The sequence below is a fragment of the Chrysochloris asiatica genome, unplaced genomic scaffold (assembly GCF_000296735.1).
Source record: "Chrysochloris asiatica unplaced genomic scaffold, ChrAsi1.0 scaffold00026, whole genome shotgun sequence".
NCBI classification, from domain to species: domain Eukaryota; kingdom Metazoa; phylum Chordata; class Mammalia; order Afrosoricida; family Chrysochloridae; genus Chrysochloris; species Chrysochloris asiatica.
The window spans coordinates 21,194,111-21,202,021 of record NW_006408544.1 but is presented as its reverse complement, the minus strand read 5'-3'; the positions used below and the strand labels follow the sequence as shown (position 1 = coordinate 21,202,021).

At 41.7% G+C, this 7,911-nt stretch overlaps 1 protein-coding gene and 1 pseudogene across 1 annotated transcript in view; one reads left to right on the top strand and one right to left on the bottom strand.

Moving 5' to 3' along the window:
• USP24 (ubiquitin specific peptidase 24) overlaps nucleotides 1-7,911 on the top strand; it is a 184,720-nt gene that overhangs the window by 23,116 nt on the left and 153,693 nt on the right. The window lies entirely within an intron of this gene.
• LOC102841037 lies at nucleotides 3,845-4,988 on the bottom strand (annotated as a pseudogene).

Sequence of the window (7,911 nt, the reverse complement as noted above, 5' to 3'; positions counted from 1 at the left end):
TTGAGCTTGAACTACCAACCTTGCAGTTCAAGCCAACTTTGCAGTCCAGTGCATTAATCCACAGTTCCCATACCAGGACTTCAGCCAAGACAGTGGCTATGTTGCCCCCCAGGGAACATTTAGCAATGTCTGGAGACCCTTTTTGGTAGTTGGAACTAGAGAGAACTAACTGCCTGCTACCTAGTGGATAGAGGCCTACAATGCATAGGACAGTCCCCTTTAACAAAGAATTATCTGGTCTGAGGTTAAGAAACCCTGGTCTAAGATCTCACAGCTGATGTGTTTCTTAACTCTTAGCTCTATGCCCGTTTCACACATAAATACACACACACAGCCAGTCTCTTGCTTTTTTCCCTTTCCCTTTTCCCTGCCTTTATCCTCCATTTCTTCACTTTGAACTTTTTTCTTAAGAGTAATGAATTATTTTGTGGCATAATGATTAAGAGGAGCTCTGGTAGTGTAGTGGTTACAAATCGGGCTGCAAACCTCAGGGTCAGCAATTTGAAATTACCAGCTGTTCTGTGGGAGAAAGATGAGGCTTTCTGCTCCCGTAAAGATTTACAGCCTCGGAAACCCTGTGCAGGGTCGCTATGAGTTGGAACCACTCCACAGCACATAATCATTAACCATAATGATTAAGATAAATTAAAATAAAATTACTACAAATAACTTGAAATATCTTTTTAAACAAAGAAACAAAAAAAATAGTTGTATTCCTATAAGTAAAAGTTTGTACAGATTAATCTTTTAAAAAAAAAAAACTTTTTATTGTGAATTGAATGAAGATTTATAGAACAGAGCAACAGTTTTACATTCAGCCAATCACATACTTGGTTTCATCTCAATGATTGCAATTCCCTTCATGCACCATCAGTTATCCCACTTCCTCCCTGTGATTTTTGTTTCCATTCAACCTTTTCCAACCCTTCTGAATTTGGTCTTTAGGTAAATATTGCCTTTCTGATCTTGAATGATTGACATGGTGTGCATACCTCACTGGTGTTTCATCCCTATAACCTATCTACTGCTTGGCTAGAAATCGAGTCACATGGGTGAGCTCAGTTCCAGACCTGAAGAGTGGCTGAGGGCCACCCTCATGGTTTCCTTCAGTCTATTTTTGATCAGTAAACCTGGTCTTTTTTTTTATAATTTTGATTTTTGTTTCACATTGTGTCTCATGCTATCCAGGACCTTTTAATGTGATCCCTTTCAGAGCAGTTGGCAGTGGTAACCAGGCACCATCTCCACTCAGGGTTATGAAGACTGGTGTTCATGTTCTCCATTCGTTCATTGGACTTATTCCAAGCGTCTTTTCATGCTCCTCTTTTCTCTGCATAGGATGAGACCAATTAGTTGCACCTTGGATGGCTGTTCATAAGCTATTAAGATCTCATTTACTACTTATAAAAGTAGGTTGTAAATATTGTTTTTGTGGATTATGTCAGTTGACCATAGTGTCCCCTAAGACTATGATCTTCAGACCTCAGACCTAGCAACTCAAAAGAATGACCTTTGAAAAGAGCAGTTTAAACCCATTGCTATTGAGTCCATTTCGACTCATAGTGATCCTGTGCTGGTGGTGGTGGTGGTGATGGTGTACCATGGAGTCTGTTCTGACTCATAGGCAACCCTGCATAGAGTTTCCAAGACTGTAAATCTTTACGGGAGCAGAAAGCCTCATCTTTTCCTGTAGAACCCCTGGTAGTTTTGAACTGCTGACCTTGAGGTTAGCAGCCCAGTTCGGAACCACTGCGCTACCAGAGATGCTTTAGTGATCCTGTAGGATAGGAGAATCACTTCCTAGAGATTGGAGTGATGTGGCACTGTAGCACTGGACTGCTAACCACCAAGCTTGGCAGTTCAGACTCACTAGCCACTTTGGAAACCCTGTGCAGGTTAACTATGAATTGGAACTGAATCGTTGGCACTTAGCAACGATAATCTTCATAGGTGCAGACTTCTTCATTTTTCTCCTGCTGAGTGGCTGGTGGGTATAAACCAGCCACCTTTTAGTTTACAGCTAAGTACTTAATCATTGCACTGCTGTCAAGTAAATTCCAACTTATAGCAACTGCAACCCTGTAGGGCAGAGGAGAAATGTTCCGTAGCATTTCCAAGGCTATAATTTGTTTTTGTTTTTTTTTAAGTTTTTAATTGTGAATTAATTGATTAGTTTACATGAGGGAACATCAGTTTTACACTCAGTGTTTCGTTGCAATGATTACAATCTCTGCCGTGCATCATTCAACAGTATTTGTTTCTATTCCCTCTGTTTTCTGTTTTTTGGGGGGCATGTGTGTGTGTATGGACAAAAACACTCAGGAATATATAATCATTTAAACAACCAAAGGACACATTCTCATTCTGCAAGCCTTCCCCCTGACCACCAGCACCTGACTGCCATCACACAGCCTTTCATTTTCTATGATTCTAGAGGTCTCAGTTTCTCTCTCTCGCCATGCTCTCATCTCTGCCTCCATCTCTGGTGTCGTTACTTCTCTGGATAGGGTCCCACATTCCGCTCGTGCTCCTCTTCCTTAATGGTCATAGGGTTCTCTGTTCCTGGACTGACTGCAAGATTTTTGTTACAAAACTTCTACCTTTACAGTTGTGACAGTTGGAATTAGTTATGATAACAGTTACTCACTATTGAGTTGTAAGAATCTTATCCTCCATCTCCTTTCACCAGACATGTTTGGACAAGATGAAAATTCTTCAGTGGGGATTCTACCTTCCTCCACACAGTCTGAAACTAAACTCCCTCTTGAAAACTTGTAAACCAGTCACTTTGTGCCTTTACAGCCCTTCCCATTTTAGGTAACCAATATCTTAAGTTGCCCCTCCCTATCAACCCTGCATACAGAGTAGACAGGATTGATTTTGGATGTGAAGACTCTTTCCCTCTCAGTTGGTATTTTGAATTACTACATCCATAAGTATGGGTCAATTTCATCAAAGTATAGCAATTTACACTTGTTTCCGTTATCTTTTATCTTCCTCTCGTTGAGTTCTGATCATCAAGCCATTGAAGCCAGGTCGAATGGGTACTTATCTATAAGTTTGGGCGTTCTTATGCATCTCCCTTCACTTCACATCAGCTGGGCACTTTGCTCTCAGCTCTAGCCCTCAGTGGTATGTCTTTGTTCATGGGCTCAGGAGTCCACAGGTCTCACTCCACTTCAGACCAGCCAACCTTCTCTCTCTCATCTCTAGGTTGACGGGAGTCTATGGGACGTGGTCGAACTTGGCCCATATCCTCATTGCTGCCTTTCCCTCTCTTCCGTCGTGGTCGTCAGCAAGTTTACATGCCTGCTCATGTGTTCCCTTTGAGTTTAAGTCAAGGCTGTAAATATTTACAGTAGCAGATTGCCTCATCTTTCTCCCACAGAGCAGTACCTTTCAGTTAGCAGCCTGATGCTTAACCTGCTGTGTCACCAGTGCTGTTTCCATACCTACCTGGGTTCCTTAGAAGGCCCCATCCTGCTCCTGTCAAGTCATTTTGACTCTTAGCTACCTTAATAGATCAGAGTTTAACTGTCCCAGAGAGCTTCTTTCTTTCTTCCTTTTTTCTGTTAAAATATCTAATGCTGCCAAAAATTATAAAAATACAACAGGAATAGTAGTAGAGTACAAAGTTGTCTCCCTTAATTTATTTCTTTTGTATCTACATTTCATACACACATGAAAAAAACAACAACACTTAATACATCAGATTAAAGAATTTTGTAAAGTCTTCTGTTGGTGGGTGCTCCTCTTTCCTTGGATGTACAGTTGACTTTGGAAACAGACCTTGTGAGGCATTTGACAGGTCTGTCAAGCCTCATTTTAGTTTCATATTAGCATATTAGCATATTTGCAGTCCTATACACCTGTCATCTGTAGATTTTCCTTCTTCTAAGCCTATTTTGTTCCCATTAAATTGTTCAGTCATTATTTTAGTTGGTGAATGATCAAAAGCAGGAGACAGATCTTTCTTAAAAAGTTCATTCCATCGTTTCTGTATATTTGAATCTCCCTTTGTAAACTTTGCTCCTTCTATTCTTGTCAACCCTATGCTGAATTGCTATGAGTCAGAACCGACCCCATAGCACACCACCACTAAGAGAACTGAGTTGATTTAATGTCTGAATAAGTCTCCTGTTCTATATTTTTCATATACAGTAATATTTGCTTAATGTTAATATCTATTCCTTTTTCCATTAAAATAAGACAGTTGTCTATTAAGGAAAATGTGCCAGACAGCCTGATTCTGGCACTGCAGTGACCAAGCTCAGGTTTCAAAGATCCAGATTCTCTCACTTTAAGTAAGAGATTGAGAAATGACTCTGGTGATTCAGGGACTCCTAAATCTGGCCAGGCGGTACAATGAAAGTGAGATATTGTTCTGCTTTCACCACTATTGATATTTTCTAATTGCAGTAGATGGACTGTATAGGATGATTTCATGTCATCTCTTATGTGCTTCACACTGCATCCTGTTTCTTTAAACAGCAGTTCTTGGTCATCTTTTGTTGGCCAGTACTGTGCACTTTTAACCAGTTCCTTTCTTCATTACCTGGTTTAGCAATAACAAATGTTTTTGTTGTTGTTGTTGCCAAGCCATTAGCTGGAAATGACACCATGTATTAGGAAGTGGGCCCTATGTTAAGATGTAACTCCATTGTCAGCTAACCTGTAATTAATGTAATAATTTTCATGATTCTGCAGATTAACACGACTGTGATCATCTTGGTTTATGTCTCTCTGTTTTGATTTCTGTTTTCTGGAAACTTGGCCACTCTATGAAGATAGTCATGGGACTCATTTCAAATTTCCAAGTACAGCTGCTGCTGATGATTCTGAGCATCCAGCGCCTCAAATTCCCACTCTGTGCTGACTTTACAGACAGGCAGTGGGAGCTGCAGGTGCAAGGAAAGTCGCAGGCCTAGGAAAGCCTTCAACCCCGAGTGAGTGAATCCAGGGAACACTGAACTCGCGGCGAGCGCCATGTGTGGTTTGAGCCACAATCGTCCTTCCCTGCGGACTGTCCCAGAGGATTTCCACTCTGGTAGAGTAGTGGTTATGAATCAGGCTGTGAACTGCAAGGCCAGCAGTTGAAAACTGCCAGCAGTTCTGCGGGAGAAAGATGAGGCTTTCTGCTCCCGTAAAGCTTTACAGCCTTGGAAACCCTGTACAGGGTCGCTATGAGTCGGAACCGAGTCCATGGCACATCACCACCAAATCATAGTACCACATCTGTCTCCTGTGGAGTGCTTTAAGTATAGTGCCATCAAGACCTCTGAAAGCTCCTTAAGACAGAAAATCTTGAAACTCACTGCTATTAAGTCCATTCCAACTGAGAACGACCCTGTATGAGGTTTATGAGACTGTCCATCTTTATGGGATCAGACAGCTTCATCTTTCTGTCATGGAGCGGCTGGCAGGTTTGAACTACCGACTTGCAGGTTAATGTGTTGGACTGCAAGATCGGTTTGTACCGTAAGGTTTGGTGGTTCTAGCTCACCAGTGGCTCCTTGCGAACTCTACAGGATCGTAATGAGTTGGAGCTGACTCATTGCATTTCACAACATCAACAATCACCAGGACGCTTTAGAAGGTTCCTTGTTTGTTAAGTGCAGTCGAGTTGGTTTTGTCTCATGGTGAGGGTTTTGAGGCTTTCAGTCTTTGTGAGAGGAGCAATAGTATGGTAACAGTCTTGAGAAATGCTGCATTCAATGACTGAATGTGATTGCCAAGGACATGATTCTAGATAAAGCAGAGAAAAATTATGGGGACTGGGCTTGGAGGTTCTCCAGTGTTTAGATGCTTGGCAATAAGGAAGACCCAGCAAAAGACATTGAAGAGTGGCTATTGTGGTGAAAGGAACCAGGCAGAGGCACTGAGTCTGAGTGAGGAAGGTGTTCCAGGGAGGGGAGGGAGTGATCAACAATGTCATATGTTGCACATGGGTCTGGTAAGATGGTGACTGAAAATTATTCATACTTATGAGATTGTGGTGAGGGTGTGGTGGGTCTGTAGGATAAGCTCTGGACTGCTAACCTCAGGGTCAGTGGTTCGAGCCCACCAACCACTCCACAGGAGAAAGATGAGGCTTTCTGCTCCCATGATGATTTATAGCCTTGGAAGCTATAAATAGGGAGGGTCACTCTGAGTTGGAACTGCCTCAATGTCACTGAACAACAGCAACAGTGAGATTGTGGTAAAGAAGTTAGATTTGATCCCAGCTCTCATACCCATGAGTACTGTGTTGGCTCAGTGGTGGCATTCTTGCCTTGCATGCAGGAGTTATTGTTCAGTGCTGTTGAGTTAGTTCCAACTCAGAGCAACCTTATACTGTTTCTGAGGAGTAGATGGTGGGTCCAGACTGCCAACTATGTGATTAGCTGTCCAGTACTTATCCTACAGCACCACACCAGGCTTCATTTCCCACCTAGTATATCTCAAGTAGTACACGAGACAAGTGGCTACTACTAGCCTGCCAGTGGAGATTTGCATATTGCTATGATGCGGAACAGATTTTATCAGTGCTTCTGAACTAAGATTAGGAAGAAAAGCCCTGGCCATCAACTTCCAAGAATCAATCAGTAAAATGATCTACTAGATCACAACTATTAGAACTGAATAGGGTCACCATTAATTGGTGGTGACTTGGGCAAATAGCAAGGACAAATCTAACATCTACTTACTGCCATCAGGGGTTTCTGAGGAACAGAGGGTGAGCTTGAACCCCACCTGCTTTGCATTTCAAACCAACCTGGCAGCCCCAGAGCATTAACCTGCAGTGCCATTAGTTTCAGCTTAAATGCCATTTCATTTAGTAGGTTGCCTTTGACCATGATTAGACTGGGTTGCCTTCTTAACACTTACATGACATGACCTTACTTCATTGTGATTTCGTGGTCTTTCTTGTTAAGCAGGGAAGCTCCATCCTTCAAAAGCAGAATGTGTTTGTCTTACTTATTGATGTACTAACTGCCTCTGGACAATACTGAATGAGAAATCTGTAAAAATAGAGGACAGAGAACTCTTCTGTTTTTGCTTACAGGATCTTGAGATTTTTTTTGGAGAAGTGATACTTGGACTGGATTTTGAAGAACAAGTAGGAATCTACCAGGCTGAGAAAAGGCATTTTAACTGTTCCAGGGCATTCTACAGAGGAAACAGCATGCAGCCAGGCAAGGTTTCAGGGTGGCCTTTCTACTCAGAGCCCTAAGATGAGTATGGCTAGAACAGAAGAAGTGGGGCAAGTGGCAGACCAGGTTCTTTGTAGTTTGTGGTCAAATAGTGAGGAATCTTGCATTCTAATGCAAGAAGCTTGCTTTTATCTATGCACCTGTAGGCAGCTGAGAATAGTTGATAGAGGCTTCTAAGTAAGTGAATGCTGGGATCACATTACCTTTTGGTATTGTTTTTTTAAAAAGAAAGATCTCATTGATGGCATTTTAGAGAGGATAGACTGGTGACAGGAACAGCAATTGAAACAGACAGTGAGGACCTCAACTAAGGCAGTAGGTAGCTAGGTGTAGATGACTAGGTGTGGTTGGAAAGTTGACAGAAGATTTTGGAGGTTATGAGTATTTGAGTAGAATCAAATTTGAGGCACAATACTGAATTACTTGTGGGTGTGGTAGATTTGAAATGTCTTCAGGGTTCTAAGGTTGAAGAGTCTAACAGAGAGAGAAAAAATAGATTATTTGAAGTTTGCTAAGAGTGGATTGTCTTTCATCTGCACATAATTAAAAAATATTTTGTTGTGTTTTAGGTGAATGCTTACACAGCAAATTGGGTTCTAACAGTTTTTATACAAATTGTTCCATGACATTAGCTGCAGTTTTTGTAAGGTGCCAGCATTCTGATTATTTCCATTCTGTTCTGTTTCCATTGATCTAGTAGCCTTCCTTCCCCTCCTTG